Genomic DNA, 14,094 nt, shown 5'->3' with positions numbered 1-14,094 from the left:
GATGATAAGTTTCAGCTTACAATAAACAAGAGGATCTTCCCATACAAATACCTGGATTCGATGGGGAGATTCCACAAAACCACATTGCCTGATACAACCGCATTCACTAGCAAACTCAAAACCGCTGCCACAACGGATGCAGAGTAGAGGCACATTGTGAATGTTTAGGAGGAATTCAGCATGTCTGATTTAAAAGGATATACTAAATCGTATGTGGAGACAGACTTCGTTTCTTCGTGGTCGTTTTTGAGAAATTCTAGAATGTATGCCTTGGCACACGTAACTGGATCCTGTCTTCTATTACACTGCAGTGGAGATTTTGTGGGATGCGGTGTTTAAAAGTATTGTATCAACATCGAACTGATGGCTGATGTTGACATGTTGCTTTTTACCACATGCAGTGTTCGCAGAGGGCTTCGGCAGTGTGTCCACAGATGCATGAAGGCGAATGTCCATGAATTAGTGTGGAGGACTAAAAGCCACCTGATGATTTGAGTTACATCCTTTACATGGATGTAAACAGTCTCTTTAGGCATGCTATGCAACAAACTCTGCCATTTGGCGAGTTTCGACGGCTGTCCAAAGATGAAATCGTCGCATGGAGGGATAAGATCCATGATATAGCTACCAATACTGGTATGGGATGACGGATGTGAGATTGGGGATGCGACTTCTTAGAATCACCCACGGCATCTCCTTTGACCTGGATCCCTGGGTGAGCGAGTACATTGATATTAATACTGAACGGGGAGCTCTCGCAACGTGTGATTTTTAAAATTGATGAATAGTTCCGTTTTCGGCAATATCGTGGAGAATGTTAGAACACATCGCGAAATTCATTTAGTTTACCCCTGAGCTACCCAAGCACGACTCACGACCCGTCCCCACAGCTTCATTTCTTCCAGTACCGCGTCTCCTGCTTTCCAAACTTCACAGAAGCTCTTCTGCGAACCTTTAAGAACTAGCACTCCTGGAAGAAAGGTTCGCAGAAGAGCTTCTGTGAAGTTTGAAACGCAGGAGACGAGGTACTGGCTGAATTGAAGTCGTGCTTGGGTAGCTCAGATGGTAGAGCGCTTGCCCGCGAAAGGCAAAGGTCCCGATTTCGAGTCTCTGTCCGGCAGTCTGGAACCGCGAGACCGCTACGGTCGCAGGTTCGAATCCTGCCTCGGGCATGGATGTTTGTGATGTCCTTAGGTTAGTTAGGTTTAACTAGTTCTAAGTTCTAGGGGACTAATGACCTCAGCAGTTGAGTCCCATAGTGCTCAGAGCCATTTGAGTCTCTGTCCGGCACACAGTTTTAATCTGCCAGTGAGTTTCGCAGGTTTTGGTCACATCATTGTGGCTTGACTGTGTGTATGTGAAGGATACACCGTGGAACGCACGCTAAGTGAAAGTTAATACGCTACATGTTTAAAATACATCCTGTCAGCGTAGGCTAAGTGAAAGTATGCTGTTATATCTAATATTTATCCTGTCAGGGAGACGTTAAGTAAATGTTAGCTGTTAAGTGAATGTTAGCTTGTCAGGGGCGAATGAGTGAAAATGCACTGTCATCAGTTTGGAAATATTTCTCGACTTGTGTGTTCGTCCTGCACATCATCTTAAGATGCTTTAGAGATTAGGATCATGGCCAATAAACAATATTCTAAGGTCGCGCAAAGGAATAACAGTTTGTTAGCAACCATGTGTCAGAGATTTGACTTGTGTGTGTGTGAGGGGGGGGGGGGGGGGGGGGGGAGTGCACACGTTAAATCTTCTGATATGTTGCACAAGGCTTAGTTTAAACTGACTCACCACTGAAGCGTAGTATTATAGGATCTCTGCTGTTCATTTTTATTACGCAGGCTGTGGTCGGGGAAAATTTCGGGATCCTCTTGCGTTAGTTGTGGAAAGCGATCATATTTTACAAAGTTATTATTTTTATTACTCGAGACAACTAGGTCAATTGAACCGTATAATCAGGATTGGGGCATTACAGAAACAACGAAGGGTGAGACTGTGCAAAAAGCTGTCAGAGATGCTTTCACTTAAGGAGGGCAGAGGAGAACGTTAATAATAACGGATATACTATTATTATCTCTCACACATTTCTCTCAGATACACGCAAAAATATGTCTAGCTAGTAACTACTTGTCACTACTGCAACCCTGGAGACAGAGTAGGGGATTACTGCTGTCTATCGTGGAACTGAGGTCCTACGAGGCCGTTAATGTGTCCACAGGCCACTGTAAAAGGTCATAAAAACGCCACATACATCCCTAATGTTATCGACCTAAATGAACGCAAACGAAGCACTAAACACTTAGGAAAACTAACATAGTCTAGGACTTTCTAACAGACGCAAACGGAAGTACTCTACGAACACATTTGATTCCTTACCAGCTTCAATCAGAAGTGATTTGGAAGCGCCACTGCTACTGAAATAATTCCTCTCCTCAGGAACGGAGGCGAGCAAGATTCGTCAAATTTGAAATGGTCAACGAAAATTCTCGCTCTAGGTGAAACATTTTCATCCTTGTCTGATTTCACATCCTTCTCTGTTGTTGCCACCGCCTCGCTGCGCATGGAACGGTTTCTCCTTCCAAATCTTAGAGAGGACAGATCCATTAAATTTGAAATCTGCAATCGCTCTCTCAATTGGAGCTTCTTTGTACGTCTGTCTCATAAATTCAAAGGCAAAAAAAAATGGTTCAAATGGCTCTGAGCACTATGGGACTTAACTTCTGTGGTCATCAGTCCCCTAGAACTTAGAACTACTTGAACCTAACTAACCTAAGGACATCACACACATCCATGCCCGAGGCAGGATTCGAACCTGCGGCGACCGTAGCAGTCCCGCGGTTCCGGACTGCGCGCCTAGAACCACTAGACCACCGCGGCCGGCTTCAAAGGTATTTCACGAATTCGTGAAAATGAATTTTTTTCGATACTTCACTACAAATGCAGTTCATTTTTTGCTTTCGTTTCTAATACTGGCGAAATGAATACCCGGGCAATTCCAGGTTTGTCAGCTAATAATGAAATAAAAACAGTTAGGTCTTTCACCTCCCCAGGCGTAAGTGCAGACTTGCCAGGGGTAAGAATTTACAGTGGTACTCTCGATACGGCGCAGCAAACGTGAAGCGAAAATTACGAATTTAGTCGAGCTGAAGGGTACATTTCAAAGAGCATAACAGGTGCAGGTATTCAATCTGGCTCTCAGAAGTTTTCGTGTTTACGTTAGTCCAACAGAACAAGGCGGCCAGCATCCAGTTCAGATAAGCAGTTTCAACTAGTGGCTTAATATCAGACGCGCGCTCGACTGTAAACTGCTTTTCATTCACAAAAATTCGTGATATTACTTGCGAGTCTCATCCGTTAAGTGCGTGTGAGTATTTGGGTCTGCGTGCGCAAGGCGTTTAGCACGTGTGTGCGTCCGTCGTGCGTTTGTGTGTGTGTGTGTGTGTGTGTGTGTGTGTGTGTGTGTGTGCGCGTTTTCTTCTGTTTGTACGTCTCTGCTATTTCTAGCGTCTTTTATAGAGACACGTGCCTTCAACGGCTGTTTGATCTCAGAGTGACCTGCATTTCACACTCCATTCTGGCACAAAGCGGACAACGGATGAGATGCACATTAGCGTTGCACACAGCACTGCAGTTGGCGACAGTCAACGTTACTAACATATGAGAGCCGAGTAAGTGTCTGGCAGCCTGGCTAGAGGTGGATACACTGACTCACGTAAGCTATTTTAGTCATGCTCATACTGAATGCAGAGGTGTAATGAAATGCCTGGTTTCCTCGGCTTCTTGTTTACGTGGATAAAATGGTGCTCTCAGCTTACAAGGAGACCAACAAAACAATCAGACTTTCGTATTTTCTCCTTTTTGTGTTACGTGGACTTCAGAACTCAAATGTCAGTCAGCCAAAGCAGTTCGATGCAGCTCTAAAAAATTCTTGAGGAAATCGACTTCAAAGTTTTCTGAGCGTCTTTTATACCCTAATGCAAGGCTGTTTGTTCGATGGATCGTGTGGTTCCGTAGTAGACTGTTAGTCTGCTGAACTGTATCTGCGGCCAGGCGTTCAAAAAATTGTGGTAAAATTGTAATCAAAGGTGTATGCTCCACGAACGTAAAATAGGTGAAGAAGAGAAAAGTATAATTTGAAATGTGCTTTTTGAATCTCAACAATCTTTATTAATTCTAATACCCACGTGTTTTATATACCTGCTGGAGCATCTAACATTTATAGGCCAAATCTATATAAAAATGCAAACATTCGTTTGTTCAAAATCCTAAATCTTCAGCGACTGCTCCGAAATTTTTACATAACTTTGCATTCTAATACTCGCATATTTATAAATATATATAATTTTTAATTCATGTAATACATGAATAAATATGTAATATGCAAGGGGGCTACGTTGTTACCAAAAATCTCAAAAACTATTCGACCGATTTAATTCATATTTTTGCACGTTAATGTAATAAACTTTTGGACACACTTAGGCTATATAATTTGTAATATATGAATTGTAAAAACAGTAACCAACGTTCAAGATCAAAGAGAGGCTGGAAGAGGAGATGGAGAGTGGGGAAGGAGAAAATAGAGGAAGATGGACAGGCAGTTGGCGGAAGAGGGGACGGGGGAGGAGGGCAGGTGGAGAGAGAGGAGGAAGTGAAGATGGACGTAGAGAGGGGCAGAAGGTGACGAACAGAGAGAGAGGACAGGAGGAGGAGTTGGTCAAAGAAAGGAGGAGGAGGAAATGGGCAGAGAAGGGAGGGAGATGGATACTAGAATGTATACCCAGTTCCCACGCATATTAGAAATGTGTGCTTTCCCTTTTCCTTCTTTTTCATTTAATCAAACTGAGCCAGTGGAACGCGTGGCCAGGAACAGCTGATCAGAAATAGGAAGAAACGCGTCTTTCACAAATATGACGATTATGTACACATACACACACACACACACACACACACACACATATATATATATATATATATATATATATATATATATATATATATTTATTTATTTATTTCATGAATTTTATACAGGGTTATTACAAATGATTGAAGCGATTTCACAGCTCTACAATAACTTTATTATTTAAGATATTTTCACAATGCTTTGCACACACATACAAAAACTCAAAAAGTTTTTTTAGGCATTCACAAATGTTCGATATGTGCCCCTTTAGTGATTCGGCAGACATCAAGCCGATAATCAAGTTCCTCCAACTCTCGGCGCAGCATGTCCCCATCAATGAGTTCGAAAGCATCGTTGATGCGAGCTCGCAGTTCTGGCACGATTCTTGGTAGAGGAGGTTTAAACACTCAATCTTTCACATAACCCCACAGAAAGAAATCACATGGGGTTAAGTCGGGAGAGCGTGGAGGCCATGACATGAATTGCTGATCATGATCTCCACCACGACCGATCCATCGGTTTTCCGATCTCCTGTTTAAGAAATGCCAAACATCATGATGGAAGTGCGGTGGAGCACCATCCTGTTGAAAGATGAAGTCGGCGCTTTCGGTCTCCAGTTGTGGCATGAGCCAATTTTCCAGCATGTCCAGATACACGTGTCCTGTAACGTTTTTTTCGCAGAAGAAAAAGGGGCCGTAAACTTTAAACCGTGAGATTGCACAAAACATGTTAACTTTTGGTGAATTGCGAATTTGCTGCACGAATGCGTGAGGATTCTCTTCCGCCCAGATTCGCACATTGTGTCCGTTCACTTTACCATTAAGAAAAAATGTTGCTTCATCACTGAAAACAAGTTTTGCCCTGAACGCATCCTCTTCCATGAGCTGTTGCAATCGCGCCGAAAATTCAAAGCGTTTGACTTTGTCATCGGGTGTCAGGGCTTGTAGCAATTGTAAACGGTAAGGCTTCTGCTTTAGCCTTTTCCGTAAGATTTTCCAAACCGTCGGCTGTGGTACGTTTAGCTCCCTGCTTGCTTTATTCGTCGACTTCCGCGGGCTACGCGTGAAACTTGCCCGCACGCGTTCAACCGTTTCTTCGCTCACTGCAGGTCGACCCGTTGATTTCCCCTTACAGAGGCATCCAGAAGCTTTAATCTGCGCATACCATCGCCGAATGGAGTTAGCAGTTGGTGGATCTTTGTTGAACTTTGTCCTGAAGTGTCGTTGCACTGTTATGACTGACTGATGTGAGTGCATTTCAAGCACGACATACGCTTTCTCGGCTCCTGTCGCCATTTTGTCTCACTGCGCTCTCGAGCGCTCTGGCGGCAGAAACCTGAAGTGCGGCTTCAGCCGAACAAAACTTTATGAGTTTTTCTACATATCTGTAGTGTGTCGTGACCATATGTCAATGAATGGAGCTACAGTGAATTTATGAAATCGCTTCAATCATTTGTAATAGCCCTGTATTTAAATGACGCAGTTTATTGAACTGAATGAGAAAAATATCTAAAAGACCGAAACGAGACTCGAACCAGCGATCCGGTGGTTACGGGTCTCGAGAGCTCCACGGAAATTCTCTAGAACATGTATCTTTGTTTAAAATTTTCGGCAGGCAAGAATGGAACACAGGCTCTCCGAAAGGCAGGCTAACATTCTTCCATAGAACCTGCCCAAAAATCGAGCTTTTTTTAACGAAGTAAACAAGTTCGAAAAACTTCAAAGTCGATTTTATCGAGAATTTTTACTGCTTTGGATGACTGCTATTTGAGTTCTGAAATTCACTAACCGTAAATACAAAAAATTGGAAAAGTCCAATTCCGATGTGGTCTCTTTGTTACATGGTAAGAGATTTTGCTATCATAAGTAACAGTCATGCTTCGAGACTTCGTCCAGCATAAAGTTTTAGTCAAGGAGGTACGATAAGAAAGGAGATAAGTCATTCCGGGCCACAGTGAGCAAAAAATTCCCAGGGGCCCTTGCTTGCTGTGGCGGCACTGTCAGGCCTGCCTAGAATGCGTAGACTGCAGAACACGTGATGTCGCAATTGCCTTTGACGAAGACATCTCGTTTTGTGTTAGCTATGAGCAAGAGACGCTGCAATTGTGCCGCGACACAGAACATAAGTAATTGTAAAAGACGATGAACGATGCCAATAACTGAAACTTCCAGACAGCTTAAAACTGTTGTTCTGATCAGTGTTGGAACCTCGTTTTTTTCGTGGGCAATGACTTCCCCAACCAAGCTTTCAAGGCAATTCGTCCTCACAGGTTTGTTTCCTTTACAACCCCCCTTCTCCCTATACTGCTTAGCTTTCTGCTACCGTTCATTGAAACAGGGATGGTTTAGCCACTGTGTAGGGGAATTGATCGCCATCTGTGAGGATGGGCCGTGAGACAAGCTGGGACAACGTTGTCAGTAAAAGCCTTGCTCGCGAAAGGTGCTGTTCCAGATTCGAGTACTGGTCAATTATACAGTTGAAATCTGCCCGAAAATGCCAAAACAACGCACACTCCGTTGCGGAATGAGAGATTTATTCTAAAGGTTTATATATTGTCCAGTCACATCAATGTGACCACCTGTTAAAAGCCTTTTGCAGTTTGGGCCGCTGCGAAATGTGAAGTAGTAGAGTCAATGAGATTCTGGAGCCATGCTGACTCCAGTGCGGTGGCCGGTTGTACTGTTAGGTGTCTCGCTTCAGAATCGACGGCGCGAACAGCCCGATCGAGGTGGTCACACAGACTCCCTGTTGGGCTGAAACCCGTGGAGTTCGGTGGCCAGGGGAGTACGGTAAACTCATGCTGGTGCTCTTCGAATCATGCACGTCTGCTGCATGCTATTCGGCACATTGCATTGTCCTGCTTGTGGATGCCACCGTGCTGAGAAAACCCAACTGCTTGTGTGGGTGGGCACGGTCCACTAGGGTAGACGGCTTCGTGTGTTGATCAACATTGCCATCCTGATTTTGAAGATCACCCAGGGAACACCACGAAAAGAATCCGGACTGGACCCTTGCTTTCTGAGGTTTCAAGAAGTACACACCAACGGCCATCTGTCCGATGGAGCACAAAAGCGATTCACAGGAAAAGGTCACATATCGCTACTCAGTGGGTCCGAATTCCGTTACTGGTGTGCAATTTTGAGTCTTCGTTGTCAGCATGGATGCGTGAACTAGGCGCGTGCTGCCGAGGCCCATTCGCAGCATTATGTCCTCAACAGTCATTGGGGAGACACTCATGGTAGCCCCTTGGTTCACGTGGGCGTCAGTTGCTCAACAGTCAGTAAACGTCTGCAACTCCCTGGCAGATTAAAACTCCCTGACAGTTGTGTGCCGGATGGAGACCCTATTTCGAGTCTCGGTCCGGCACACAGTATTAATCTCCACGAAGTTTCGTGTCATTGCAGACTCCGCTGCAGAGTAAAACTTTCATTCTGCATTGCAGTTCTGTTCACCCATATATATCATCTATGGCCAGTGGTACACTAAGGTTGCCTCGGCGCCGGTTTTCGAAAGCGCCATTTTGTCACGTACTGTATACATTTACCACAGTGGCATGCGAACAGCTTGTAAGGCGGCTATAATTTTGCACCTTACAAGCACCCATCTACATACTTTGCCGTGATCTACAACTACAATTTGGCATCACTTGATAGGCTGTACATCGTGTATATGAATATTTAAAGAAGACTGACATTGTCATGTATGCCTTGTAAATAATTGTTAACGCTTTTGCATGAAAGGTGACAGAGTGTCTTTATTATGAAAACGGTGTAATGAATGATAGCCTATACTAGTAGAGATTGGAACGCCAGTGGAGATGAAACAGCAGGCAGAACTCAAGCCCTGGGTGGAAAAAGCCCGCACAGGTGTGTTGGTCCTGCCTGACACAGGAAGTGCCAAGACGGACAGACTGGACACCTGCGCGCGGAAACACAATACAGCGGCTGCTGGCCAGTATTGTAGCTATGCCGGAAGGATAACCGACAACGCAGTTGATAGGAACAAGGAAGCGTCACGGCGGAAATCACGCAGGCTGGGTTATTTCCAAGGATATTTACTCAGAAGGGTACCATTGTATAGGGCTATTACAAATGATTGAAGCGATTTCACAAATTCACTGTAGCTCCATTCATTGACATATGGTCACGACACACTACAGATACGTAGAAAAACTCATAAAGTTTTGTTCGGCTGAAGCCGCACTTCAGGTTTCTGCCGCCAGAGCGTTCGAGAGCGCAGTGAGACAAAATGGCGACAGGAGCCGAGAAAGAGTATGTCGTGCTTGAAATGCACTCACAACGCAGTGCAACGACAGTGCAACGACACTTCAGGACGAAGTTCAACAAAGATCCACCAACTGCTAACTCCATTCGGCGGTGGTATGCGTAGTTTAAAGCTTCTGGATGCCTCTGTAAGGGGAAATCAACGGGTCGGCCTGCAGTGAGCGAAGAAACGGTTGAACGCGTGCGGGCAAGTTTCACGCGTAGCCCTCGGAAGTCGACGAATAAATCAAGCAAGGAGCTAAACGTACCACAGCCGACGGTTTGAAAAATCTTACGGAAAAGGCTAAAGTAGAAGCCTTACCGTTTACAGTTGCTACAAGCCCTGACGCCCGATGACAAAGCCAAACGCTTTGAATTTTCGGCGCGGTTGCAGCAGCTCATGGAAGAGGATGCGTCCAGTGCGAAACTTGTTTTCAGTGATGAAGTAACATTATTTCTTAATGGTATGAACAGACACAATGTGCGAATCTGGGCGGTAGAGAATCCTCACGCATTCGTGCAGCAAATTCGTAATTCACCAAAAGTTAACGAGTTTTGTGCAATCTCACGGTTTAAAGTTTACGGCCCCTTTTTCTTCTGCGAAAAAAACGTTACAGGACACGTGTATCTGGACATGCTGGAAAATTGACTCATGCCACAACTGGAGACCGACAGCGCCGACTTCATCTTTCAACAGAATGGTGCTCCACCGCACTTCCATCATGATATTCGGCATTTCTTAAACAGGAGATTGGAAAACCGATGGATCGGTCGTGGTGGAGATCATGATCAGCAATTCATGTCATGGCCTCCATGCTCTCCCGACTTAACCCCATGCGATTTCTTTCTGTGGGGTTATGTGAAAGATTCAGTGTTTAAACCTCCTCTACCAAGAAACGTGCCAGAACTGCGAGCTCGCATCAACGATGCTTTCGAGCTCATTGATGGGGACATGCTGCGCCGAGTGTGGGAGGAACTTGATTATCGGCTTGATGTCTGCCGAATCACTAAAGGGGCACATATCGAACATTTGTGAATGCCTAAAAACACTTTTTGAGTTTTTGTATGTGTGTGCAAAGCATTGTGAAAATATCTCAAATAATAAAGTTATTGTAGAGCTGTGAAATCGCTTCAATCATTTGTAATAACCCTGTATATATGAGAATATTCCCTCGTTTCGAGAATATGATTCGCCTTTTGCAGTTACGAGGGAGGGGGTCCAAGCTTTGCTAGGAAGCCAACGGTGGTGAGATAGAGGTCTTCCATTTTGAGCTCCCATTCTTGACGGTCGCTTAGTATCAGCTTTTGTTGGTACAGACGGACTTGCTGTCTCCCCTGTCAGGAGATCTCATAGTTAAAACCGTCAGGCACTGTACTATAGCGTACGTATATAATTCTGGACTTCGCCTCAGGGTAGGGAGTCGTTGAGTACGCAGCGTTCAATGACAGAGTACTTCTTCTGTCTACACTCACGTTGAGGCGTTATCTGAATTCCGTCCTTGTGGCTGGGAGTTCGCGTTTCTTGTCTGTAGAACACTGACAGGAGAAGACAGTATCAGATCGTGCTAGTCAGAGGACCGCCTTCTGTCGTCCTAGTGTTTGAAAGAGTTTTTTATTTTGTGCTAGTTGCTTCGGCTTATTAGGGCTCTAAAGCTAAACAGCTAAGATCATGATGGTTCATTCCCTCTGAGGTTCCACACCACCGTAGATCATCTTTGAAAGTGGTGTCTTCTAGTGTTTGGTACGTAGATGAGGTCAGTCATTTCGCGTTATTTATGTTAGATCGCGTGGCCATAAAAACGGGCAGAGTTGGGCAACTGATCAGAAATTTTAATTAGGAAATATAGACATTTGTAATAAAGAGTTGTTTTTTAATCTACAATAAATGTTTAGTAAGAAACAATGTTTACCATAGTATTAGTTGCCTTAATCATTCATTTATGTTGAGGTTGTAATTCATATGTTAAAGAGCATTAAGAGATCCTAAGATCTGCTTCAGGGGATAGTCAGACAGGGCCAAATCATCATTTTAGCGTTCAATATTTCTCCGTTGTGCACATGCATTTTACGCCCGCCTGGAGTAGCATCTTGGAAGTTTACAAACCTAGCCGTTTCGGAAATTCTTCCACCCTTGGCTCGAAAGCCGATGACCACGCCCTTTTAGGCGTCAGATAAGTTGCTCCGGTTCCGTATTACGACGACGACGCGCTTTACAGGTAGTGCTGACATCTGCCGTCTGTGAGCTGGTGTTGCACATTGATGTCGAAGGTAGGCGATGGTCACATTAATATGAGTGGACCGTCTTCCTGTTTCCTCAAAGATGAGGATTTTCAACGCAAGCAAACAAACGTGAAAACCGTGCTGCTGTCTTGATTTCGTTTTCGTCCCGAGGAATAAGAATGAGATTTGAGAAACGAATGTCTTACATAATATTTAAGAAAGAGCTGCCATCATCAATCCCCAGAATGAACATTATAAATTGTCATGTAATAGGAAGACGCAAGTGAAAGCATAGTAAGTCTGCATGTCAAAACACTGTCGAAATAACTAAAACCTAATAATAAAATCAACACAAATTAATTCCCCTAATGTTGAAAGGGTACAGTACCGCCCGACATTGAAAATAGGTACAACATACTTCATTATTCTTGTCAGAACAACACATTTTTTGTAAAAATAACTCAATTTCAATTAATACAGCGAAGCCAGATACCAGTGTGGGAAAGAATGACAATTTATTTATTTAATTGACCACACGTGCACTCCCACAAAATAAATCCCTACGTCCAGTTTGGTGAGATCTGTGAAATGAATGAATGTATGGTCGTCTGCTAACCGCAGATAGTGAATGTGAATATATGGTCATCTTTGAGACGATCCTTTGGCCACCTTTGGTGGGACCAAAGAGATGAAATTTACCTGAGCTTTGAACGCCTGAAATGTGGCTGACCAATACGGTAGCAAGGTGCTCCCCCCCCTCTGCAGAGGTGCGAGAGGACCTGAAGAACGGCCATGTTTCAGCACTCTGCCGCTGGATCTTGTGCTGTTAAGACCTGTCTTAGGTGTGCTCCGTAAAGACAAAAGAGTGGAGACATGGTATGCATGTGGAATATTTAAGAGTAGTTTGAAATAATAATTTCTCTATTTCAGGAACTTTTGTGGGAAGAATTAAATGTCAGGCAGGTAATATTAATGGGATCGTAGTAATCTTCGGAAGTGACCAACGGTCACAATGAAACCACGTGTAGCAATAAGTTGAAATACTTCCGTGTGCTTAAGTTAAGCTGAATTACTAGCGTGTGTACTATAAGTTGAAATATTTAAGAAATAGTGTCTGCAGGACTTGAAATTAGAGGCGAGTACTTCCACGTGGTGAGGACTGTGTGAGTCTCAATCTGTGTATGAGACAAAGGATAAAGAGAAGTACTCGTCCATGGTATCAGTTGAGGACTCGTGTGTGTGATGAATATGTTCTTAATATTACTTTGCGTGATATGTTTCCGTGTGACGCTGGATTCAAACTACAATACTCTGAGAGAGAAGCAAGGTGAGTCAGTCGTCTATCAAGCAACGCCACTTGGCTTGCATTGCACAGGAAGACGTGCATATATCTCCAGAGTTCATAGTAGGAAAGTAGAATTACGAAGTGGGGCAGTGTCGTGTGAAACTGGGATAAATATTAATTGAAGTGGGAAAGCTGAAAGTGATAGTGTTGTGACTATTTATTGTATTGTATTCCATGTTGTAGTGTGGTGTATGTCATGTATTTTGGGTATGTGTGGTTTGCATGGGAGAGTAGCAAGGTAGTTTCAGAGGTAGTGGGTTATGCATGTTCCTTTTGTACCTCTCGGTGTGGAGGAAAGTTTCGTGATGATGGTTGTGAGAGTCGAAGTGTGAGATATAGCAAAAGATCCACCATCCTATCCAGAAAGTGCACTGTAGCGTTAAATAATTACGAGACCATAAGGTAGAGAATCACCAATGTAAAGCCGTGCCCACTGGGCGGAATTTCTCATGTGTTATTGTTGTAGGTTATAGAATTTGTGTGTTTAGGTTATAGAATTTATCGGAATAAATAAGATAGTGAAAAGAAAAAGATTGGTGGCCTCTTCCTTCGAATTGTATGTTGTCATGATATCCAGAATGTATAATGTGTGCGCCACTCATATTCAGTGCGATGGCCACGTGTTAATAAAAGCCGTTAAATAAAAAAAGAAAGAAAATGTGGTATTGCCAGTGCGTAGTGAACAGTCAGAGTTCTGTAAATTACTGATAGTCAGATGTGCATTTCCGTTGCATATTATTCATACAGGAGGATAATTTGTAATTTAATTGTGAGTACGATAAATAAGAATGAATCCACTCGCTTGGCAGACCACTCATCTTGCAGGCCTGACTGCTTGATGCCACAGTATGAGCAAGACATGTGGGTGCCTCTCAACATTAACGCTTGTTTCGCGCGGCATTGCAGTACGTTAAGACAATGAAGGAAAATAAGTCATTGCAAGGAAAGTAAGAAAATAAATTTTGTTTCTTAACTTTTTTAAACCAAGATGAAAATAAATTTTCTTTCTTAATTTTTTTACACCGCAGTGAAAGAAATCTTTCTGTAGTATGTCACATTCGCCGTGTAACGACAGCGGCTCCAGCCTCGGCAGCCGAGGTGGTTAAGGCACACGCATGCGCTGGCGAGCGACTCGGAGGCAAGCTGCTTCGAAACCTGGTGGTAGATAAAATTCTCACTGCCAGTATTTGGCCGGCGGGAGGCGCGGAGTGTTAGTGGCGTAAGGTTCGTGACAGCCAGATTTTCCGTCAACGAGAAAAATTGTTCAAATGTCTCTGAGCACTATGGGACTTAACATCTCAGGTCATCAGTCCCCTAGAACTTACAAGGGAACCTCCCCATCGCACCCCCCTCAGATTTAGTTA

At 43.8% G+C, this 14,094-nt stretch overlaps 1 non-coding gene across 1 annotated transcript; it reads left to right on the top strand.

Moving 5' to 3' along the window:
- The first annotated feature begins 1,047 nt into the window (after positions 1-1,047).
- Positions 1,048-1,172, top strand: Trnar-gcg. Its single transcript has 2 exons — positions 1,048-1,084; positions 1,130-1,172. It is a non-coding gene; the product is annotated as a tRNA-Arg (tRNA).
- Positions 1,173-14,094: the final 12,922 nt, after the last annotated feature.

Source organism: Schistocerca piceifrons, chromosome 6 (genome assembly GCF_021461385.2).
Source record: "Schistocerca piceifrons isolate TAMUIC-IGC-003096 chromosome 6, iqSchPice1.1, whole genome shotgun sequence".
NCBI classification, from domain to species: domain Eukaryota; kingdom Metazoa; phylum Arthropoda; class Insecta; order Orthoptera; family Acrididae; genus Schistocerca; species Schistocerca piceifrons.
The sequence above is the reverse complement of the archived record's forward strand: the minus strand, read 5'-3'. Positions and strand labels throughout refer to the sequence as shown.